Genomic DNA, 26,513 nt, shown 5'->3' on the forward strand with positions numbered 1-26,513 from the left:
ACAATAGACTAACAATTAACAAATAGACTGATTCACAAAATAATTTAAGGCAAAATTTCTACTGTTTTTGTGTCTACTAAACACAAATATCTCACAAATATCTCTCTCTAAAAATCTCTTCTATACATCAGTACAGATGGCTTTGGTACAGCAAGCCCTAAAACAAAGCTTTCTACCCTTTCCATTCTCTTAATAAATAATTTTCTTGTAAATTAATACTGTTGTTTAATTTTATTTCTTTTACAAATACACCTTATGAGGCTGCACAGCCTCTGTTTCTGTTGGGAAGCTGGTTACCAAGCTCCTATCTGTGTTAACCAACACACAGCAGAGACACTTTCTTCAAGAGAGCACAATAAACTTTTACTGTACAACATTTCCTTGCAAATATTCTGCAACAGACCAACAGTGAGCATTTTTTTCCGTTGAGTCTTTCCCTGCCTCAGTGTTTTGGTTCCATTCAAATCCAAAAAATTCTAGGAGAAAACAGAATTTTTGAAAAATAAAATCACCAAAAAACCCCAAAACAAAACAAAACCAAAACAAAAAAAACAAAAACAAACACCAAAAACAAACCCTAGTTGAGAAGTTTTATTTGAGAAGTTGCAGTAAGCAATAACCAGGGCAGCCCCAATCTAAATATAACTTGTCTGGTAAGATCATAGTGTGTACGCACACCAAGAGGCACAAACAAAAAAGCCCACAGAGTTTGTACCCCCTTGCTACAATAAATTCACTTCTGCAAATTTCGTATCATTTTCATTTGTAGCTTCAGTCATATTTCCACGGAACAGGCTGTCTACAGGACAAAAATAAGCAGTGCTAATGGCTTGTGGCAGAAAACATCAAGGGACGACTGGTTTGCAAGACTGGGGGAGTTTGTGCTGTTCAGGCTCTGTATAGGTCAAACCAGAACAAGAAGAAAATACACAGGAGTTGTATGCTTCATCTGTATGTAACTTCATTGTCACTATTACATGACTTCCTATAGAATCAATCCATATAAAAGTTTGGGGTTTTTTTACTGAAACATAATACCTATTTATTGACTACTTTGAGGTCTTTCATACCTATTTAGATGTTCAAACTGTAAACGTTATCGATATACACATATATATCAGAGTGTATGAAGTATTAATCTCAACAGGAGTTAGGAATATACGCTGAGGAAGGAATATTATCCTATTAATTTTAATTTTTAAATCCAGTTCTATTGCAGCAAATTTTTGCTTGAAACTTTATTTCTTTTTGTGAAATCTTTGAAGCAAGGCACTAATCACCGCGTATGCTTATGCAGCACCTACTGCAACTGGGATTCAATCCTGATTGAGATCTCCGGGTGCTAGGGTAATATGAATATTAAAAAGGAACATATACGAAGAATGATAGGTGATAATTAAATCATAGATGATAAGATCAGAAAAGTATTCTCAGGTTATCTAGGGCATGTAACATGCAAGATGTTTTCCCTACGTCAGACCTACTGGCACCTTATCTAATCTGTTCCTAAACGAAAGCACAGTTTTACATGACTTTGCTTTAGTTGCAACATCTTATACAAAATGATGAAAATATCAGTTAAACCGTTCCCATGAAACTATGAAACATGCTAAAACAAGAAGGTATATCTTAACAGAACAGATAGCAATGTTCTTATCACCTCAAAAGAGAGATTAAAGCACTTAGTACTGCATTCTTTATTATTAATTGTAAGTCTGAAATACAAATTGTTTCCTGCAGAAATTACAGTGGTGAGATGCTACAGGTATTAGAAAATAGCTACACTGGAAGAGTTTCTTGAAATAATTGAGCACCATAAAGCATGACTAAAAAGAATAGCAAATCATTTTAAATTTTCAAACGTGGTGGGGTGTAATGTTAAGGATAGAGATTCATAAATAGAGCTGATTAAATTATAATGAGAAAAAAAGGACAACAAGGACTACCTGGGAAGTGTATCCATCACAGAAGCTGCACCACAGGACAAATGTAATTCTAAAGTAGAATTCCACTTAAGATGTGCGTCCCTTACTACTTGGAGGCGCTTTAGCTTAGGATGATAGTCTTAATAGTTTAATAAAATAAACGAAAAGCATAATAATAAATACCATGAACCAGAAAATAATTCATTAAGATTAAAGGAGAATTTTTAATCCTTGTAAATTACTCTCGCTCTCTATTAAGGCAACAGAAGGTATGGTATATTCTGGTTTTAACCATATATTAATGAAGACTTTTCTTGTTAAGGTACCAGAAACAGCACTTAAGTGGTTATTTTCTCTGTTTTCCCCCCCTTAGAAATCCAGGACAATGCCACTCGCATCAAATCCATAAGGAGCCTGGTGAAAAAGCTCCCTAGACCAAACCATGACACAATGAAAATCCTCTTTGAACATCTAAAGAAGTAAGTAGGACTGTGGTAATAACAGATAAATAATTCTTAAAGAAATTGGTGTGTGGTGTCCAAATCCTACTGGAAATGTCATCCGAAATACCAAAGATAATTAAGTTCTTTGGCAAAACTAAACATGATTTATGGTACCAATGTATATCCTATTTTGACTCAAGAAATCACTGTGTCTAAGCAAAAGCCCAAATTTTTGCTCTGCTAGAAAGTTTCTGTTTCCTTCAACGCAGTCAAGACACATTGGGATTACTGTGCTACAGGTATATGGAATTGGGCGAATGTTCCAGTATGGGATTTGTACAGTTTGGTCTGACTTCCTCCAACAATAGACCTTTTGATCACCGTATTTTCTCCATTGAGATCCCTGCCATTCAATCTCCTTTACTGTTCTTGTGATATGCTGAGGCATGCAGTGATAGAAATAACCTCACCCAAGAAAATACACTATGAGCGCTTGTACCTCATGAGGAAGTTTGTGACAACAAAGAACATCGTTGGAAGTGTCCAGGGCCAGGTTGGGTGGGCTTTGGGCAACGTGGTCTAGAGGAAGGCATCCCTGCCCATGGCATAGGGGTTGCACTGGATGAGCTTTTAGGTTCCTTTCAACCCAAACCATTCTATGATTCTATAAGAAATGCTGAGGAGAGAGTTGGAAGTGGACCTTTGCTCTCCTGATATTGCTGAGACACCTCAAAGGCAGAAAAATAACTCTGTGAGCCTTCACTTTATCACTCCTTTGTGGTTTCCACACTCATTGAGCTCTGTTTGCAAGAGATGTCAGCCCACAAAGTCAACCCAGGAACTCATGTTCACCTTGGGTTTCCTTCTTGTGTTTTGTGGCATTAACAGTAAAAATGTCCGTAGACCACATGCTCACTCCGAAAACAACCTGCAGCAGTTTGAACTTACAGAATGACTGTGCGGAAGTGGCAGACCTCAAGACAGAGGCACATGAAGGGCAGGATCCTGTTCCTCCCTTTGTGGCCGTCCTGGTGTTGGGGCTAACAGCAAGACTGTGCCATTTTGCACAGTCACTTTTCAGCCAAACTATCCTTAAAATTGAAGGTACTAAGTAGGATCTAGGGCCTCGTGGAGGCCCTGTGCACAGAGTATTTCATCCCAGAAATGATATAATGACCCCAGTGAGTGAGCAATAAAGTCTCCAAATAAAAGACTACTCTAGGTTTATAAGGAATAATGCCTTGATATTGATGATTTCTGCTCTATTTTCCTGGTATATACATAAAAGAGATGTAGATCCTTTATCTTGTTTTGCAGCTTCCAGTTGAAACTGCAAAATGAAGTCCACATAGTCATGAGAATATCTCCATTTCATTAAGCATGGAAGGATTTTAAACAGTCCATAAAATGACTGAGTTCACCCTTGCAGAAAACCAGATTTCTATTTATTCACCTGATGTACTGTGTGTGCACGTTCTCTTTTTCAGTGGCTTACCTACAGAAGGATGATAATTTATTACTGTCAATGGAAGAATAATAAGGGAAATTATTTCTTGGGAAGGGCCTGAGAGCAAGGAGTGGCTGCATGCTGTCAGCACAGATATGCCATATATAGAATTTATGCACCATACGGGGCATTGATCCTAACTTGACAAAAGTTTTGTTGCTGTGTCTTAGTAGTGAGATACCAGGTATACACAGTAAGTCTTTGATCTCGTAGTTAAATCACTTGACTGTGACTCAGGAGACGTTGGGTTCAGTTCTTGGCTTTGACCGGATGTTCTGGGTGACCTTGGGTAAATCACTTAATCTCTCTGTGCCTTGGTTCCTTGTTTACAAAATGATGATAATACTTCCTTTGTCTGCCTTGGCTTTTTAGAGCATAATCTTTTCGGGACAGCAATTGTTTCCTGCTGTGTACGTGTAGAGTAACTGGCAAAACTGGACTAATACTGGTGGATTTTGGAGAAAATAAAATAAAAGACAAAAAACCCCACACTAAAATACAGATGATAAAATACCAATACTTCATAACACATGTGTACACAATACTGGGCTTGACTACAGCTCTGCAGATATGGTACTATCTAAATAAGAACATGCTTTTACCTCAGTGTCACTGCAGAAGGCATGATGAAGCTAGAGCTATATACATCTTCAGGGAAAGATAGGGCTATTCCAGAAGCTTTGCTCTGTCGATATGGAAGCAGCAGCAAAATAGATACTGAAAACACCAAAACAACCAAAAAAAAAAAGGTAAAAACTGGTGTGTTCTCTTGAACTTGTCAATGCAAAGACAGGCCAGTTTGAATGGCCTCATGGTTCCACAAATGAGAATAAAGAAGCTTGTTAGTAATGACAGGATGTTTATATTTTGCACATATAGGCAATGTGTGTTTATTTAAATTATCCTACGAAACTAGATTAGTTTGCAGAGGTTACAAAGTGTAGTATTATATCATTTTTAAGGATACTCTACAGAATAGGGGTGTCAACGTGCATGATGTGGCAGCCTCACTACTGACTTGCACCTTGCACCATCCTCTTCAATCACAGTTTGCTCAGTGTAAATCACAGGAAACTCAAAAGTTTCTGATTAGTTGAAAAAAATAAGTAAATCGGTTTGGTTTTTTTTTTGAGGCATATTACTGCAATTTCTGTATTTGCTGGTGGAGATGGCTGTTCTTGCTTGATGTTGAGCTGAGCTCCAAGGGGTTTCTGATGTGTAGAAGCTGAAGGACCGCAAGGCTTCACTATGGCTTCATTCTGTGGTGATCCAGTCTGCGGGAGTGGGTCCAGATCAAGCCCCAGTAACAGTGAGAACTGCACTTCAGAAGGGTCCTTCTTTAGAAACTCAGACAAAGCAGATGATGAGAGAGTCTGCAAGAAAGGCCTGGCAGCAGGGATTAACACCAGTGCCATATATCTTTCTTAAACCAGGCTCTCTGAAGTTGCAAGAAGTCACAGTGCAGCGTATGAAGCCCACAGGAGGGGATTAAAAGCAAAGCTTGAGGTTGCAGTACCTGTTCTTTTATGTTATTTTCTATTTGATGAAAAAAATCCCAACCAGTGTCCCTTGTTCATCTTTGCATGAAGTTTACTACCCATAAGCAGAAGAGACAAAGTATGAGGCTGAACAGACATACATATAACATAGCTCTTGTCAGTCTAATACTATAAAAAATTGTTTTATTAGGACTCATACTGAAAATAATTGAGCACAACTACTATTAGGCTTTCCATACTTCTTCCCGCAGATGAGCAAATCAAAAAGATATTACGCTTTACACATGAAAGAAACAAGAAAACCCATCCTGAGTGGGGATTTTCCCAAATAGCCACAGAAAACAGCCTGTTCCACTTGAATGCGTTTAAAGAACATTCTTTCCTGTTTCTTATTTATAAGTTAATTTTACTCAAAAACAGAGTGAGCTAATCACAGGTACCAGACAAAACTGATGGACCTTTCTGGTCCTATTTTGCAGGCATACGCAGGCCATCAGATGATGCAGAAACCTCACATCGGTTTTCTGCACAAACGTGAACTGAGCAACCAATCCCTATCTGATAAATAATTATTTGTACCCAAAACTTTACTCACAAGCCTATAACTCAAGTGCTGTAGAAGGAATGTTTTGCTATTTAAGGCTCCCACAGTGATCAATGATACTATGACCCCACTATGATCGATACCTAACCTGCTTTCACAGCTGCATTTTTGAGGTGGCTATCATACACCCATTGGGAAACTGAGGCACAAGAAGTTTAAATGGCTTAAAGAATCAGCATAAACCAGCATGACAATCTAAAAACCTGAAGGGTTGGGTTTTTTTTTCCCTGCTTAGAAGCATCTGCGGTGACTGCAAAATACCCTTTCCTCCCTAATGCAAAATGCAATAGAGGAGAGGAGCACCCTTGGCTGGGTCGTCTGCACCATGCTCTGAGCTGGCAAGGGCGGACGCAGCTCTGCTCCAGAAGCTGTGTGCCTGCATTATACAGCACTGTGCCTGAGCTAATAAGCTGTGCTTATTAATGTTAAATTAATGAATCTCAGCCTGCTCTGCTTATTAGGTTGAGCTCCGTGCCACCGCGAGGCAGCTCTGCGACTCCCAGACCCGAGCTGTCTCACATCTGACCAGGCTGGAGCACAGGGCAGCCAAGCTGGAGTCCATCTTTACCCATCCATGTAGACACCCCTGCGAAGGGACATATTACAGTCAAAATCCCCTCTCCTCGCTTATTACTTTCCCACACAAAGGCAGGATAATATGTGTTATTTACAAAAGTGTAAAAATGGATGTTGGAATAATTAAATGGGAAGACAGGGGCCAGCCTGATGCTACCATCCCCTCTCCCTTACGTGGGAAGCGCTGAACCCAGATGCCCAACTGTGGAAGATATTCTTCCAGCAGCAGCATCTGCCTCCTTGGCAGGCACTTCAGGCAAGTTGTCTGGGGAGCTCTGCAGTTGCCTCTTGGTTTATCACGTGGATCTGTTACTGTGGCCTATCTGGCTGCCTTGTCCAGGCAGAAGCCAATTCCTTTTGATTCACCTTTGAATCTGAGAAACTCTATTTTATTTTTTTGCTTCATTTTTCCCACATTGTACATAGCACAGCAACACATTTTTCAGGTGCCATCCAGGCTTTCTGCCCTTTCACAGAGAGAATGATGATTTTCTTTCTGATTGCCTCCTCCCCTGCCCAAATTCTTCCTTCTTACTAGTAATTGCAGCAATTTTGTTGGAAATATGCTCCTCATCAAGAGCAGAACTTATCTAACTCACTAATATTAATATATTATCTAATAAAGGGCATAAATATCACAAATTCATGCTTTAGTTGTTTTGAAAAAATAACCTCCCCCTGTGTTCATAGCTCTATGAACAGAGAAAAGCATCCAACCTTGACAAACGAAACACCCCCCACACCAGAACCTCGCAACATGTGGCAGCAACATTCTGAAGAGCATAGACTTTTTCAAACTCCATGCAACTAAAGAGACTTATTTTTACCTATTAAAGATCAAACAAAAGAAAAAAAAAGAAAAAGAAAAAAGCCACGCATAGACAGAAACCCACAGTAGCCCGCACACCAGGACACGATGACAATGTGATGACAAGTCCAGCAGCAGTACCCAGAATTCTGAGGGAAAATCAGAAAATAAAGTTAAAGTATGGCATCTAGTAATACTGAGCAGGGGATGTCTGCAAACTTCTTTTTTTTTTTTTTTAGTGGAGGAAAGATGTAACAAACATATGTGATTTTCACTTACTAAACTATGTGTCATATCAGCAGTTTCAGGCAGGCTTACATATTAAATCTAGGCTCAGGAGAAACCTTTTTTCACACAGTAGAAGAACAGATTACATTAAGAACTGCACAAGCTTTTTATTAAGAAAAAGAAGGGGAAGAAAAGAAGTAAAAGTTCTTTAAAAGAAAAAAAAAAACAGCCCCCAGAATGGAAGGAAGGACTATACAACAAATTCCTAATTGAGAAACCTCAGAGAACTTATGGGACACCCAAAGTGTGGGGTGAGCGTTTAAATTTTGCTTCAGGAAAAATGCTCAGATACAGGAATGTGTAGAAGCACAGAAGTCCTTAAGTGAAGGCACAAGAAACAAAGACTATTTGTTGAAATTATTTCCTGAATCAAGACTTTTCTTTATGATTGGGCAACTCCTGAGCAGCTCTTGCTCTTCAGCCATGGGACAGCAGCAGGGAGAAAAGTTGACCCTTACTCCTACAAGCTTGGGGAGCAGCTACTGGAAATGAGAGGAGGAGAAACGTTTTCTTGCACCAGAGGAGTGAGTAGGTGACCGGCCAGAGACATGAGAGACTCAGGCATCACTGGTTAACATTTTAAGACTTGCATGAAGTGAATAAATCACTTTCTAGCTTGAGAAGGGTAAAAATCTACGTCAAGACGCTCTTGCACACGTGCATTTCTCTGTTTCTGCTATAGAAGAGTTTTAGAAAGGAGGTGGAGCAATGCCAACATTTGTCCCATTTACCGTAGCTTCCCAGGACTCATTTTGGGGAAAGGTGAAAAGTTAAATCCACTTCTTTCTGCTGAGTATACATTGGTCTACTAAACACTCCCCTTGTAAATTATTGTACATAAGAAAATTTGCGCCAGGCACAATGTGCACAGGACAGGAGTAATAAGAGATTTTGGATGAAGGGCAAAAAAGAAATCCAGTCCTCCAGAAATTTTAATATCACAAGTTAAAATTTGTGCATTTTATATTTATTTTCTTCGGGACAGGAGCTACCTGCTACCAAGGTTTTTGCAGTCATGCCCTTCTTTTTGCACAATAAGAGTTTGTGAAGTTCACTGCTTCCCTGAAGCTCACAGTTTAGTGTTTTTAACAAGAATGACGAGTAATTAAAACCACATTTTTACCTGTGTTTCCAGATACTTCCTATTTCCACAACCGCATTTAAAAAATATAAACCCTGATTTTCATAACAATCAGGCAAATAATTACACTTGGTACTTCTCAATGCTACCAAGCTTCAAAATGTACTGAACTGGTGTATCAGCAAATAACAGAACGATAAAAATAATTAACATAGTTTTAATTTAAATATTTATGATACGGTTGACTCCGTGGCTGTACGGCACCATTGTGCTAGGTGCAGTACACAAATACAGATAGATAGAGCCCCTGTTTCAAAGAGCTCCTATTGTTCAAACCACATTACTCAATATCAAACCATCTCACAAAAAGCTTTTCAAACATTAATTAAATCTCATAACTTCCTTTTCAGGTCAGTAAGTTTTATTATCCTAGCTGTGTAGATGGAGAAAGTGAGGAATGAGGAGGGTAAGGCACTTGCCCACGATGACACGGCGAACATTTCGCACTTCCACTCTCCGCTCCCTTCCCAATCCCCCACCCCAAGCCCCGCTTTGAAGGCTCATCCATGTGCGCGTCGGCGTACACCCGCATATGGCCAGCACAGCTCGGGGGAGGCCGGGCACTGCTAAGTACTTTTCGGTTAATAAAGACCATGTGAGAGCCCTGCTTCTGGTTTGCGCTCGCATAAGCTTGAGGAAAATATCACTGGCGGAGTTAATTTATGTGATTTTGTAACCTCTTAATATTGCTTGGGGTTAGCGTTCTTTTCAACTCAAATGGTTTTTGTTGGTGAAAATTAAGAATGCTCAATTCATTATAAAATGGCCTTTTTTTCCTTCCCTTCATTTTTTTTTTCTTTTTTTTTTACTAGTTTGGGATGTTTGGCCCTAACACATTAATGTCCAGGATCAGGTCATCAAAGGGTAAATTGCAATGCTTTTCATTGTTCTGACTACAGATGTGGGATTTTTCTCAGAATAAGGCTGCAAAAATAAAAAATAGGCTTGAAGTTTCTTAAGATATTCATTGGAACTTAAAAACAAAACAAAACCAAAAAGATTTTAATGCCAAAATGTCAGCGTTCTGTGCAAAACCATTAATATAACACAATAGGATCTATTCTACTATCGATTGAAAGGGAATTTATGCAGGTAATTCATTAAGGCTAGTGGGAGTTTGGCATGTAAATCCCCCAGCACTTTGATGGGAAAACAGAACCTGATGATTTTTTTTTAATACATACAAGCAATAAAATGCATGTTTTTCAATGGCAAATATATAATGAAGAAAAAGCAAATACCTGAACAACTATGGTAACGGATGCCCCTGCTCTGTGGGACTTGTGAAATGACATTAGATCAAATTATTTTTCACACATTGCAGAAGATGCAGCAATCATTTCAATCACCGCGTTAAGAGGATCAATACATTTTCTGCTTGCAGAGAATGGCATTTTACATTCCAACATTTGCAGGTTATCACCTTCATACATCTCTTTTTGTGGTCAAGTGCATGATCAGTACTTCTGACAGGGCATTGGCCATTTTCTTATGAAGATCTACAAATTCTTGTAAATAAAACCCAATCTGAAAAAAAAAATAAAATGAAGAGCAAATCTGTGGACTGGAATGCACCCTACTTGTAATGGGAACAAAAAGCTGGCAATGAAATATAAACCTAAATCACAGCAGAATGACCTACTTTAAGGCATTTGCCAAAGAGACAGTGTTTTAGACAGCTCCTCTGAAGTAGCGTCTTTATGTCTATGCCATCTGCAGATTTATTATTGAGCTTTAGGAAAAAAAAAGAAAAAGAAAAAATGAGAAAAAAGGAATGAAAAACCTACAGTATGCCTGAACAAAACTCAGCTTCATCTATAGGAAAGATTCCAGTACTGTGGGCACCACACCCACACCTACTGATGTGGTCCAAGTTTTTTCTTTAGAGGCACCTAATTAAGAAACCCTGACTCATTTACATGGATACGTTTGATCTAAATTACACTCCAAACCACACCAAATTAGGAGCATCTGTGAATGCTAAGTGTTTGTTCCCAGTGACTGGTAGAACAGGGCCAGTTCTGGACGGCACATGTTCAAGTGACGAAAAATATTTCAGATGTAACATACTTCTGAGACCCACTTTCCCACTAATAATTCATAATGAGTTAAACCAGTATCTCTGCTTGAACAATTCTTTCAGGCTGTGAAAAAAAAAAAAGTAATTTTACTTTTAAAAGGAAGAGGGGAGGGAGAAATAAGGGATGGTAGACAACCACCTAGTTTGGTTGTTGTCCCTGATAAAGTGCCTTAACACAAGCGTTAGCTGCAATTTAAGCCTGTGAAGTGTGCATATTATCAGGTATACATTACTCCTGAAGCTCAGACTAAAGGAAAGTATAAATGATTAGTTGTTGTTCACAGACAAGGTCTTCTGCCTTGATGTATGGTTTTCTGTCATTAACCCGCTGTGACGTCTTTCCTAATGAGTCCAAGGGAAGAGCAGGGTCTCAACTCGATGAGGTGGTACTCTACGTGCTGGATAACATCAAAAATTCGAGACTACCAGATCTGAGAGTGATGCTTCCTTTTCCAGGCTGCATTCTTAGTGCTATCTGACCATGCCTGTCTGCATCCTAGAAAGCCACTCTGTACAAAAAGGGGTCCTATGGCAATTAGGGAACTTTTATTGCATTTTCCCATCTCCCAGAAAGAGCGAGAGGCGGGACTGCAGGAGCCGCTGGTTGCTGCTTTGCTGCCTTACAGTCTAAAGTGGCAAACTGAAAAAAAATAGATATATCCATTCTCCTGCTCTAATTTAAGCCATCGGAACAGCCCGAGCACCAGGGAGTGTAAATCCGAGTTGCACGCTGGGTTTGCAATTCCCAGCCCACTCGCGCAACTTGGCACAACCTTCAGATTTGGCCCATAGTGTTTGGCAGCCACCTTTTATTCTTCCCGTCTTTTATACTCTGTGAATAGCCTCAGTTACATAATACCAGTGACAATTTGTTTATGGCAAGCATTAGAGTCACTGTTTTATGATTACATTCAAACTTTAAGCCACATTTTGACATCTAAGGATCATCTTGCATTCTCATATATTATATACAATGAAGGTTTGTGTTCCAGTAAGGGAGGGGGGGAGGAACTTTATAAATAACATGACTCCTTTTGTCTGAAGAGATTTTAATACATTTGTCTGATCTACTGTTTTTGCAGTAGCTAGAATATAATTTGAATATATTAATATTTTCAGCAACTGTGCTCAGAGAGCCCGGTTAATAACTTATGCATGGATATATAGATAGACTTCAGACAGAGGTAATGTTTTTAGCCCTTATGTTGGTAATACTTAGAAACACACAATGAAAGAGCCTGTTCTTTCCTCCTCTTTGTTGTGGGCATGCATTGTGATGGTATGGAGCCAGTGTTCTTTCTGTTGTCTACACAGCCTGGATTCAATAAGCAGTTATATATGCATATTATGACAATGTGGTCAAGGAAACCAGATTTTTTTACTATACCTTCATGTGCCTGTACAGTATAAAATCTGGTATTTATTTTTCTTCTCCTCATTCAATATGTTAACAAAATTATAATTTGATACAGGTTATGTTCACTTTACAATTAAAATTATAGAGTTAGATGAAAATACAGCAAGATGTTGCTGAACAGAAAATATTTATCTTTTCGTACATTACGCATTATGGTGCAACGTAAAATCATAAATCTGTGGAGCGGCTAACTCCAGCCAAGCGTTAGACAACTTGCCTCCTCCCCTGGTGCACAAGATGCAACCAGTTACCTCCTTTAAACCAAGGGCTGCCGCACACATCCCTGTAGATGGCATTGCCACATCCTCTCCAGAGCCTTGCTGTGGTCTTCTGAAAGAAGATTCTTTGCCGTGGAGATGAGCCAAGAAAAGGGATTCAGAAAAGTTGCGTATTTTTTACAGACCCCACCAATCCCTCTCCTGTCACTCTCCTAGCGCCTTCACGGACAAAGTGCAAACGCTTTGCACTATGTTCTCTGTGTCAGCACTAGACTCAGCATCACCAAACCACCTCAGGGTAGCACTTCATCTGCCTTAAAACTGTTCCCACTTCCCAGATCACTGCCATCCATACTGCCAAGTCCAGGCCTTCACCAAACAACATCATCAATCTTGGAGAACCCAGTGGCGTATAGCATATGGGACAACCCTATAGCATACGGAAGCTTTCCAGTAGGTAAAGTTTACCGTGAACATGGGTTTGTCCACATTCAAAATTTCAGTCCAGAGAGGGTTTTCAGTAGAGCTGTGGCAATAGTAGTAGCAGGCAACGTAGGACCACCTCCTAGGATAACCATCTTGTTTCCATATCCGGATAACTGTCTCATAAAAATGTCATCAAAAGAATGAGTTTTCCACTCCTTCAGAGCACATCTAACCCGTGGAAGTAATTGCAGCTGCTATGGGCTCAGTGTCAGCTTTGAGATTTCCATCTCAGGATAAATTTCAAAGCTTGATGAATATAATTACATGTTCTGAATCCCACCTGACCACTATGGTGAGGAACTGCTTAACCTTTCTGGGTTACATACTAACAGATTTCTGTGTTACTCTTCATATTAAATTATGTTTACATAACTTCACATCTAGAAACTACAACATTTGCTTCCTAAGGAGGTTCTTTCTTAGCTTGTAAATCCATTTATAACTGTTCAGTTAAGGTTAGACATTTCCTGCTGTAGTGGAAGATCCATGCAGCACCTAGCTCAGATGACTGAGATATTTGATGGCCTGGAAGCTGCTTACTGACTGAGGTGTCTCAAGACTGATGAATATGCCTTGATATCAACAACAAGACTGTACCTGTTGGTCCTAAATCCTTCAATATCTGTTGAATGTGGTTTCAGCTAGGAGGTCTAAGACACTTGTGTATGTTTTCTCAACAGCTTTTCTAACTGTGGATTTTGATCAGGGTCAGACAAAAGCAGATATTGGCAAGTCTGGTCAAAGATGAAACACAACCACTGAGAAAGGTAGGGTTGCCTATATAAAGACCTTCATAAGGTGTCTAATGCAGTTCCACGACAGTCATCTGAGACCTGTATGGGTGTGCATGAGTACTTGACTTAAATATGAATGAATAAGAAAAACCAAAGCTAGTTTAAAGCTAGGAAATACTGCAAAACTTGCAGTACCACAAAGGGTGCATCTCAGAAAGACTCAATATATGGAAAATCCTCCACTCCAGGCAGTTCGTGCATTTAGTGCAATGGACTATACATGTGCACAAAAAATAAACATCAAGCTAAGGTGAGTGGACAAGACAAACAAAGTGTAAGTAGGAAAGACAATGCTGACATAGTAAATTCATGGCTCAAGGGCAAGTAAAATGTAAATAAGTTTAAGGAAATCAAAGACTCACAGCACATACTCACTAGTGCATTTAAGAGATATGTTCATCCTACTCATGTTCAATATCAGGGCTGAAACAATCGTGACGCTGGGAGGCATGTTAAAGCATCTTTCAAATCTGATACAAATGCAGTGCATATATATTGCAATAGTAGCTTGTGGAGAGCTCAGATCCAAACCTGAAAGAGTAGGAATCCTGGTTGAGGTCAGACCCCCATATAAAATCATCTGATTTATAAGACCACTGCAAAAAGACTTTCATTTTAAACAACAAGATGGTGATAGCGTAGGTTAAAAAAACAGAGGTTTTATATTGGGAACAATTAATAGGCCAATATAAAAAACGGTTTTCATTATTTAAAACAGACTTGAAAAAAATTTAGGAGGTAGTTACGCCTATATGAGCTCACAGAAAAGGAAAACTTTGACAAGAATTTATTCTCTGGAACTCATTCTTTGCCGCATTCTCTGATTTCAACGTCAAAAAATACTGGTTGTCTCGCAAAACTGAATAATTTATTCATGATACTTAACAAAACCAATATGTTGTTAGCAAAATGAAGTTTTTCACGAGAAGCTCTAGACTCACCAGCAAAGATGAAATTCTGAGCAGGTTGTCTACAGTTCAGCATCCCAGGCTGAAATTCCAGCCAATTGCTGCTTTGGGGCTTTAAGTCAGAAAATAAACCTGTCATATCCAGGGCTGAGCTATTTGCTGTCAACTGGATTACTGCCGCACAAAAGGGCTATAATTGAAGGCTGCAAGAGGTTATAGATTGAACATAGTCAAAAGCAGTAATTCCACTTAGTAAAAGTAGATATCATCCAAAATGAGAAAAGTTAAGCTTCTATGAGGCGGAATTCTGACTCCATTCTGGTTCCCAGTCACTGGGAGTTTTGTCAGTGACTTTGACAGTAATCAAAATTTCACTCACTGTCGAGAGAGATGCTGCAAAGGGTGTGATGAAGTGAAAGTTAAAATAACTGTTAACCTGAGGCTCCCAAAATACATTTTTCCGAGCACGGACTGCTGTCTAACTCAGCGTTTTCCTGATGTAGCAATGCCAACAGCCCTTCTGGGGACCAAGGGGATAAAACTGTGCTAGCAGAGTGTATCTAGGATGTGCTATCAGAATTTCCCATGCCAAAATTCCCATTGTTCATCATCCTACGGACCATGGTGGAACCGGACTACTTAAGCGCGGTGGGGTAAGGCTTGTAAGAAGCGAGTTCAGAAAGCTGTGATGTTGCTGAGGATCAGTGCCAGTGCTGACACCCTTCCACCTGAGCTGCTCTTTTGAACGATGGATAGAGACTACTTGGAAATAAAATGCACAGTAGTGTCTGGCAGATGAACTGAGTTCACTGGGAGGAGGAGGATTTTATTATAATGATGAGTCTCATCATCTTTCTATTTTTCTTACTAGTAAAATCTGAACCAAATAATGCAATGAATGTGAGCAAGGCTCTATAAGGTCTCCTGCTGTCCTCCATGTACACCCTCTGCTTTGGGTGTGATGTAGAATGGTGGCTTCTTTCACTGAGTTAAAACCAGCAGAACTGGTGGCTCACTATTTTTTTGTTTGTCGGTCGCTAAGCATGCCAAAGCCTTGGTGTCCCTACCAGAAAACAATGCTGTTAATAACATTAATCCACCTTTATTATGAGCCTTTTGCTTTATGGAGAAGTACCAAATATTATTAAGACAAGAGGATAATAAGGAAACGTGTTTTTTCCCTTGCTGACCTAGTTTCTAACCTCACTTTAAAATCTTCCATTGATTTTAATTATGCTTAATCTAAAGCTAAGCTCGCAAATCTAGCAAACTTAGGGGCTGCTTTTAAGTGAATTTCCTCGCCTGTCAGGGTTCCTCAAGCTTTCTGCGCTACAGTTAGAAGTTTATTTCCAGCCCAGACACCGAGTGGAGGCAGCTCCCTCCCCATGGGGCGCATCCAGCATCTCCGCCGTACGATGCGCGATTTCGGTCGCTACCTTGCTCGAATCGAGCCTGGGTAGGGCATTTCTCACAGAACAATCGCAGGCCTTTTCTCATCAGCCATAGCCAGAGGCAGTAATAAGGGTGAAGGATATCTATCATGAAAAGTCCAGTGTCAATGTGTTCCCCCAATTTATTTACTGACCTTCAATGCAACAGCCATACTCCTGACCCTCATGAGATGAAGCCTAAGGGGAAATGGCACTAAGCACCAATTCCATATCCTGTTGTTCTGTGGTCTAAATTAAGTGCTAATTAATTACCACTGGCATCTTTGGCATTGCCTGTCAAATTGGATTTAGGATATCCTTTTGCTGTTTAAACAAATAGCCCTACATCTAAAGCTAAAATCCCAAGCACTAGCGTTTTCTTTACTTTTAAATTCTTATTTAAAAATTCAGCAAGTATGTCCATGGACTCTGCAGGTAGAATTCAAATAAAAGAAACAGGAATTGATATTGTCAATTTTGATTAATAGTCCTTCATTAATAAACATCCTGTTATTCAGTTTCCACCTGCAGTTGCTGATGTTGCCTGGAATCAATTAACTCATATAATTTGATTTATTTTACAAAGACATTTTTGGATGTGCTGTGCTGATGATAAAGGTTCTATATTTACAATTCGCGATTTAAGAGAGATTGTTACTAACTGCTTTTTATTTTTAATGTTACAAGGAAATGTAGCTTCAGGCACTCTTGAATGAAAATATTTAAGCAATTTCAGAAGTTAAAGCTTTCTTAATCTAAAACTATCTGTTGCCTTCTGAGCCACACAGGCCACAAAAGCATACAGACCCAGGACTTCTGACAGGTTGGTCTTTACAATAAGCTAGTTGTTCTGCAGAGAAAAAATCAGAAATAGAATTTAAAAAAAAAGAAAACAATCACAGCAGAAGTTACACCACCAGCCAAAAATGCAGTTAAGGGGTCTATGTGTTATATCTCTGTCTGAACATATATTATTCTACGTAGTCTCACACTGCCTTTATCACTCTACTATCCAAACACCTCTAAGAAGTGCATTAGCATCTGCCTAACATCTGTGACGGGTGGTTTTGTTCTCTCCCATCCTTTCCCCAGGGAGGGGCTCATGATTGCAGTGGTGGTGTGGCTTTTGAAGAGGGGCTCACTGTTTTTTTGAGATAGATATATATGCTGCTACAGGGCTGTTAGAGAAGGCAAAAATGAATGCCTTGTGCGGGGAGCTGCAGCCAGAGGAATCCGAGATGTTCCTTAAGGAAGTTTGTGACCTTCAACTGACTCCTACCAAGCGTCTATCCCCAAACAGGCAAACTTCAGGCTCAATAGCAACTCACACCGTGAAAACATAGACCAGCCAGATCTTCTCCTCCCTCTGGTCTTATGAGTCCTAACCAGCTTGCATTCAGACACACAAAATTAAAAACCAAGCCAGACTGGGAAGACAGAGTGCTGATTGTCAGTAAATGGGAGGACTTAGCAGATCACCCGTTTGGGTCAGTTTTCCAGAACATTTGCAGTAGTAACGAAGATGTGATGGAAAGATTTTGAATCTATTTCTTAGACATAATATGGCTTTGGGGAGTGGGACCTGAGCCTCTGCCCACACTGGGCTTTCCAGTGGAGCCACCACTGCATGGAGATGAACACCCACCCTTGTCGAGACACCACTACGCACCCTCTGCCTTGGGCACATGGCTGCACTGAGGTGGAAACTCTTCAGGTTGGTCACCTAGGGGCTGTGTCCACCTTGGATCAAATGGTAACAGCTAGAGTGCAACTTCAGCCCTTCAGTTACCTGCTAGGATACAACTGAATGGAGACTCTGTAGAGGCCCAAATCCCTTTATCTTCTAAACATGCTTTTACATCTTGGCCTCAGTCACTTGGAAAATACAGACACTCTCTGCAAGACAAGGCACTGTGAGATGTGTGCAAAAGCAACTGCACACATGCTGTTCAGAAAGGAAGCCATACAGGTAGCAAAGTTAAAAGTTACTCCAAAGTTGGTGGACTTAGCAATACTAGGTTAACAGTTGGACTTGATGAGCTTATATGTCTTTTTCAACCTAAATGATTCTATGATCCAGTGGTGAGAAGAATTTATTGTGAGCTGTTCTCATGTTAAGCCAGGCCAAGCCAAAATAAATGCCTTTCTTCAGCTTTTTGGAGCCTATGCAGCCAACTGTGAGCCGATGTTGGGAGTTTGTTCAGTTATTATTTTTATTTAGGGCCAGACTCCAAGGCAGTTCATCCAGGGAAGGGTTCATGCTGTGAGATATGCAAGGGATCCCCTGAGGAAGCCCCCTCTCCACCGAGTCCCTGTCAGCTGTCCAGGTACTATATATAGCCTTCCAATGGTCAGATTTAAAGGCTAGCCTGCGGAAGAAGACAGCATCAAGTGCTTGGTCTGGTGTCCCAGAGCAACTGAAGAGAGGGGATTTTTTCCCAAAGAGCTGTAATGTGAACCTGCAGCTGCAGAGCACAGGAAGCCTATGGAGTTTCTGTAGGCCAGGAGCCATAGAGGCTATTTTCAGCAAAAGCAAGCTCTTAAGTATGTCTGAACTATTTCTGACCCCTCTCATAGCATATTGTACGCCATGACCTGGTTTCTCTGTTACCAGTCTTGGATAGCTATTGTTTTGAATTCAACCTATGAGGTAAAAAGGAATTTAAAGTACGTTCACATTTTGCACAGCGGCTTAAAACTGTCTTAGTTCACTGTGATCACATTTTGAAGAGGACAGAAGTTGTAGTGGTTTGGAGCTCCTCTACAAGCATAAACCTCAGGTAGTAGCTACATACACACAAAGCACCCCCCACCCAACATGGTATACAGATTTCACAAACACCAAGCTGAGGATTCAACTGATAATGTTTGCATTTGCTAGCTTCACCAGCTGGTGAATACCACCGTAATGCAACTGAGCAAATCATCCATAAAGCCGGTACATAAATAATAATGAGGTTTAGTTTGCATTCATAAAATATCAAGAATCCCAATTTATTACTAAATTTTAAATTTATCTACATGGCAGTGCAGTGAATTGAACAGTTTACTCAAATAGAGCTTATAGTATCAGGGGCTCACTTACCACCAATTATTTCTGTAAGTCTCTCAAGATGGGGTTAAGTAGAGCACAGGCCCTGCATCCTTCCTCTGCGGTGGGTGTATTTTGCTGATTTGTATTTTTGCTGGTATATCCAGCTGGATACAGATATCTCTGCAAAGTTATGACCTGTTGTTTGTGTCTTAAGAGGACTCTCAATGCCAAACTTTGTAGTTCAGTTGTCTTTTTAGTACCAAAAACCACTTAAGTTCTTCCTGAAGATCAACTACTATAGCTGAACTGAAATAAGCTTGCCACAGAAAATGACGTTGCAGCAATATGCTGTATCTCAGGAAAGTATGTAACAGGCCTTAAATGGAAAGGAAATACATTCAGCAGAAATGTGATAGTTTATCTGTGCATCATTTTGTACTCGTGCTTCCTTCCTAACACTGAAAAACCCGTCTGCAAAAACCCTGCCAAAATGTGCTTATACACACACAGACATTATCACTTTGTAGGATGGTACATTTTATTATCAGGTTATTTTCCAGTACATTTGGCACAGTTAAGGTAAGTATATTAACTTTACTTCCAAATAAAGAAAACAAAGTTGTACTGAATGTCTCCACTGTTGTCAATGAGTTAAGAACTGACAGGAGGTCCAAGTAATCAACCCTGTCTACTGTGCCGAGCTTTCCCCTGGGACATCTCTCCTGATCATACAATGTATCTGACTGGCATGGATGTAGAATTGCTTTCAATAAAGATTTTATTTCAGGGTTGGATGGTTCCTTCCCAAATGTCTTGTCACTAAAGCAAAGTATGTAATACCTGCTATTTTTTAACTCCTGTGAACCAGCATTTGGGAAGGAGAGGAGCAAAAAATGTTGAGCTAGAAACTGTTCATCACAAGAGTCAAATTTTAACATGTTCAAATTGAGTGTGAGCTCTGCAATAGCAAGAGACAGAAAACTGCTGCGTAAAAACTGGCCCATAATGGTGTAGTCAAAAGACCTGTTAACAGTGATTTAGTTGGGGCGAGTTGAAGGCAGCTGAGCAATCCCCAGGGCTGAGTCCTTAAGCTAAAACATTACTTCTGCACATGCCGAGTATGTATAGGAAACAGATATTATCTAATTTGAAGATAATTATTGTTAAAGCAAAGGTGCAAAAAATGCGCAGACTTTGACCCATCGAGGCAGCTTGTTCATAGGAACTTACGTATCAAATCAGCCCTGTTGTCCATAGGGATGAGCAGCTCCGGTCGTGTCAGTGGTCACTAGCGTGGTTCAGCAAAGGTATAAAACCCATCCAAATGGTGGAATAATCCACTGAGAGGAGTCAGTTCCTAATTCTGTAAGGTTAGCTGCTATATACATAATTTTTTTCCTTTCTGGGGAGTTTTCTATATCCTCATGCACCTTTAATCTGTATTGGCTTCTGTTTAGTTGCTGATTTGTCTCTCATGGCAGTGACTTCCCAAGTTAAATAAGATATTGTGTATAATGGACAATATTGGTGGACAAGATTCTGAAAAGATCAAAACCTGCTTTTAGCCCTTGGTCCTTTACTGAATTCAGAGGGTGGCATTTCCTGACCTATAATTTTTTACTAGATGACCCGTTCTTACTCTTCTGATCCCCTCATTTTGTAATGCTTTGCCCTTTAGTCATAGTCTGTATTATCAGTTCATGGAAGAGCAGCAGGATTGTCTTATTGAAAAGTTACCTTTCAATATAATTTCAAACAGTAAAAGAGTACTAGGCATGGCTAAAACCAGTACTGCTAAAGAAATGTCCTTAACATTGAGCAAACTTAAATCCTCATTTAATTAAGGCTGGAAAGGGGTAAGAAAGTAAGACTGAACAGTTCTCCATGCAGCTAGCAGAAGACAGCTCTACCCTCAAACAGTAAAACAGTGCCCTTTCCAATGGGGTTTTCCTCCCTTAGTACACTGACTTCTCTGTCTAATTTTTAATGTGCAGTAGGAACATTAAAAGTATGAGGAAACAGTCACTGTTGAAACACTTTCTCCTCCTCAGCAGTTACTACGGAGTAAAAACGGATGAAGAACATTTCCTAACACCTAGTGTGTTTGAAGTAATAATCCAATGTGCTTGCCGAATGTCAAAATTAATAATGATTTTATTTAGAGAGTTTGAAAAGTGTAGGTTTAATGGAACTAGAGACCCAAACTCACCATACAATGACCCTCTTAGCTGTAGAGTTGCCCTGCTCTCAGTCACACACTTTCCAGCTTACAGTTGCCTTGGCAACAGACGAAGCATAAATTCCAAGTATTTTTGCTTATATATCTGCCATTGACACTAGAGCCCTCCTATCAGACACGTCTGCTGTTTTAATACACCATTAATTTCATTACTATTAATAATGAGAATTGTATTTTCTGTGTATTTCCTGACTTGTGAGCTTAAAAAAACCTGAAACCATTCTTGAAGTTTGCAATTCAGCCCACTTGTTTGGGGAGGAAAAAAAATTTGCCCGCCATAACACTCAACAATTTCTTGATATGGTTCCAAAATCTGTGGCACCAGTTTATAGATTGTTTCTAAAAAAAAAATCTTAAATTGATGGATCATTGCTCCTTTCATTTGTGCTTGACAAAAAGTAGCTGTGACAATTGCTTTCACTTTGTATATTGTAAATGGTGTATCACTCTTTCAGTTCTTTCTCTTGCCAAAAAACAGATTTCTTGCCCATTTTTTAAGGATTTTCTCTTTTAACAACTGAATTTCACTTAGCAACTACAGTGATAGCTTAGACTGTGCATATTTGCTTTTATTTTGCTTTGACTTCTTTGGGGACAAATGAAAAAAAATAATAGCTATAGAATTTCATTGGTAAATATTTGTAATTTTAAAAGGCATGAGAACCTAAACTTGTAATTATTTTATTCAGGCTGGATTGAATTCCTTCCTCCTTTCCCTCCAGTAGCTGTATTTTACCGCAGATTATTTAACTACTCAGACTTTCCATGTTTCCAAGTTTGCTTGGTTTATAGCTTTTTGTTACTGTAGTTATCAAAATAAGAACAACTGCATGAATAGAGGAATACAAAGAATTTTCAAGATATTTCAGCAATATAAGCATTATTATACTAACGTTAAGCTTAGAGGCCCCAAATATAGGCGGATGTTCTTGGTGCCACATACTATACCAATGAACCACCACAGATAGCTGGTTCCTCTCCATCAGCAATGCACACCATGCACATTTGCCCTTGCTTCATGCCATAGCCTCACCTCCTGAGAGCTCAGCGGATGCAGTCCATGTGCTGGCAACGCCTGGACTCAACCAGGACCTTGCATACGGTTGGCATCTCCAGAAAAAGCAAGGGGAATTATTCTGCTTCAGAAAGACCACAATCAAGGACAGGGATGTTGACCATCCATCTTCCATTTTCTGTGTCCACATCAGAAACATAGGACCTCAACATCTTGTAAATTTTATAGATAGAGGAAGTCAGACTCCTTCTCCCCCTTCAGTCAAGTGGGCACTACTGCCACTATTTTCACCCTGACTCTGCTTATTCATGGTCCTCTGCCTCCTGCTCATTGCAAGGTGCTTTGCTGCCAACTTTACCAATGCTGTCCACCATCAACATAATCTCATTGCAAAGCCATGGCTGATGCCAAATTGATGATCTCTAAAGTTACACACGATACAACTGCTGGATATTTCCACCCCCCACCCAGTGAACTAGCCTCTCTACCCATGCTGATGTTGACTGCAAATACTTTATAAGTTCACAGAATCACAGAATGTTAGGAGTTGGAAGGGACCCCAAAAGCTCATCCAGTCCAACCCCTGCCAGAGCAGGATCACTAGAGCAGCCACACAGGCTTTGGGTGTCTCCAGACAAGGAGCCTCCACACCCTCTCTGGGCAGCCTGGGCCATGCTCTGCCACCCTCACACTCACAAAGTTTGTCCTCATCTTCAGCTTGAACCTCCTGTGCTCCAGCTTGGGACCATTGCCCCTTGTCCTGGCATTGGCCATACCAGAGCAGAACCTGCCTCCTTCCTCCTGACACTGCCCTTTCCAAATGGATCCCCAGGAATGAGGGCCCCCCTCAGTCTCCTCTGCTCCAAGCTCAAGAGCCCCAGCTCCCTCAGCCGCTCCTCAGCAGGAGATGCTCCACTCCCTGCAGCATCTTTGTGGCCCTGCTGGACTCTTTCAAGCAGTTCCTGTCCTTGACCTGAGGGCCCAGAACTGGACACAATATTCCAGATGTGGTCTCACCAGGGCAAGTTATCCAACCTCTAGCATGTAACAAGCTCAACAGAAATGGAGTTCTTCTCACAGAGAGGTCACAAGCTCAGTGTATATGCTTCTCCATAAGTGGCAAGAAAACAACCTTGTCACCATTGAAACAAAAGTTTTTAATTGTGGTAAAGACGTGTGATGCCCATCAGAAGCCCATACAGTCATTTGGCAACAAAACTACTAACTTTTGAGACTTTCTGAACTCCTAAGAGAAGAGATGACATGTTAATATTATCACAGAGGAAAGATAATTATTTTTTTTCATTTATAATAAAGACGATATATTTTAAGAAACTAATAATTAAGCCAATCTGATTAGTGCCATATGGAGAGAGTTTTGTGCAATGGACACCACGGTTACAAGCATGAGGCAGAACTAAGTATTGCTTCCTATTTATATATGGGAAAAAAAAACCACGAGCGTTGATGTTCAAGGAATGTGGTAAACGACAAAATTGGCAGAAATCCACAAGACGATGCTCTTTGCTGTGTGACCCACTTGCTAACGTGAAAGAAACCTTTTTCAAGCGACTGAGCCCATTGTGTCTCATGAAGTTTCTTTCACTTACAGTGCAGCTTGCTGTAAATTCAGCAACAGGTATGGGAAAACAAAGGCAGCTATGATGCTTTTTAAATTTCTCTCTGGATTTTAAGAAGGTGAATAAGTGACAATAAGAGAGAGAAGGAAAAAGCAGAACTTGGCTTCCACAGTCCACCTGGAATATTTAAGTTAAAACTAACAGATTAAGGAAGCATCTATAAATTCAAGCATTTACATATTAAAGTTACATTTAGCTTGCATTCCTTGGTAGAGCTGTGTAATTTATTTATAAAATATGTATCTTAATTTACTAGTCTTCCCAACCTAGGATATATTATATATTCTGGAGGGTGGAAGGAAATGGATTTCTACTTAGTTCATACTCACTGCTGCAAAGATTTATGTGAGACTGCCTACCTAAACTCCATCCATTAAACCTATATTGTTCTTAGACCAGACTTCTCCATCCTTAATGTCATTTCCACAAGAACATTAAGTTTTAATACAGACACAAGATCAACTTTTAATAATAATAGTCCTCCTCTTCTAATTTTGTGGGTAATAAAGATATCAAAGGTTATAATCCTCGCCATTATTTTCTAAGTCATCTCATTAAGGTATGTGGTCTCAGTGTCTTTCAAGAAACTTTGTGTCAGGATAAGGCATGCAAAAGTCTTTAGTTATATAAATTTCCCAATCCATTTCAGACCGTACCAACTTTATTGGATTTAAATTAGCAGAAGGAATGTTTCATATCAGCTCTACATTAAGGGGCTTTTTTTTTTTTTGTTTTCTCAACTCTCTCAGTGCTGGAGACCGTGTTAAGAGGAGCAGGGAAGCTTCTCCCTCAAGACACCAAAACTGTCAACAGCAAAAGTGCTCGACTCCCTTAGCGTAAAGAGCAATCCCTGGTTTTGGTGCCTAAATGCATGAAGCTTAGAAATTATTGCATTATGGCACACATACCAACGAATGCTCACTCCAGATATAATTTCACCCTGATAAAAGAGAAATGGAGCTGTAGACCTCCACCCTGTGCACAACTCATTGTCTGGGGCTGAGTCACCTTCCCTTGTTTTTCAGATCGGCAGAAGTTGTCTCTTTCCTTTTCTTTTGATAACTTAAACAAACACCCCTGTTAAGAGAATCAGTTAAAAAGTGCCTCTATGTACTTCAAATGCAACAGCGACTCCTTTGACATCCCTCTCTTTTAACCAATTCTTTCCTTTCGTCAACAGGATAGCAGCCAAGGAATCCGTGAATCTTATGTCAACACAAAGCTTAGGAATTGTGTTTGGACCAACACTCCTTAGACCTGAAAAGGAGACAGGGAACATGGCAGTCCACATGCTGTACCAAAATCAGATAGTTGAACTTATGTTGAGTGAGTACAGCAAGATCTTCGGCTCTGAGGAAGACTGACAGACAGGGCCTGTTATTGAAAACGTTCACATCTGTCTTGATGTCTAATATTTTTACATTTCTGTAAACATATTTCTGAAATATTTCTTTTTCTTTCAAGTGACAGATGCCTCATTTTGTGAAAACTTAATGATGATTTTGTGTTTAATTTTCAAACATTGGAATAAAAAATATTGTCAACATTTGCCTATATGTATTCTGCATTAACCCTTTGAGAGTTTCATTATGCTAGCACTCCAAGTGTCACTTTTTTTGCAAGCTGAGCATACAGCATATGGCCAAAGACCATAGAAAATGCTGTTTACCAACATATGCAATGGCACAGAAAGACAAATAGTAATTGAGGAGATTTGTGGGAAATGGATTAAAATATGTATATTAAAGGCAATGAATTAAAACAGTGATACCAGACCATTTGTAACTAATCTGAGTATAAACTACATCTCTCTTTGAGACATAGTGAAAGACATGATGAATAATCAATTTGCCTAACCCAAGAGTTAAAAAAAATATTATCTTTAATACTTTTCAACAAATAATAAAAAAAAGCAAACCCCAAAACACCAGAATGTCACTATTTGCATAACAGTACCTAAAAAAATGAAAACCACAATTGGAACTTTGGCATTTTTACTTAAACGCAGTACATGAAATGAAGACATTGCATGACTGCTCATTTTAATGTAACATCCATTTTGATTCTTCATCACACTGTACATCTGCCCGCTTTCCCCAGCTATCTCATGTTCTCTAGCGTTTGTATTGTGCTCCTGAGGATGCTTTATTGGTGAACTACATTAAATTCATCTAGAAAGAACTTTAAAAAAAAAGCCTTTTCATATGCCCTTAGGATTACTTGGCTAGACTTGAATCAATTTATGCATTTGATGGTTAGTTTCAGTTGTCATGGATAAACAAAAGGGTAACTGTCTAGAATATATCAAATATTGTTTCATTTTGAAATGTATGTTTCCAGCTATACACATCTCCTACCCTGTTTTGTACAAGTATTCTGCTGATAAAATGTAGACTTATGTTTGACAGCTTTTTAATCAAGTTCAAAGAGAATAAATAAAACTAATCCAGTGTGGTAAAGA

The 26,513-nt window shown here is 39.6% G+C and overlaps 1 long non-coding RNA gene across 1 annotated transcript; it reads left to right on the forward strand.

The window, feature by feature from the left end:
- The first annotated feature begins 2,295 nt into the window (after window positions 1-2,295).
- LOC104536278 lies at window positions 2,296-26,513 on the forward strand. Its single transcript, XR_728100.1, has 2 exons — window positions 2,296-2,404; window positions 25,233-26,513. It is a non-coding gene; the product is annotated as an uncharacterized LOC104536278 (long non-coding RNA).

The sequence above is a fragment of the Mesitornis unicolor genome, unplaced genomic scaffold, assembly GCF_000695765.1.
Source record: "Mesitornis unicolor isolate BGI_N332 unplaced genomic scaffold, ASM69576v1 scaffold42222, whole genome shotgun sequence".
Taxonomy (NCBI): Eukaryota; Metazoa; Chordata; class Aves; order Mesitornithiformes; family Mesitornithidae; genus Mesitornis; species Mesitornis unicolor.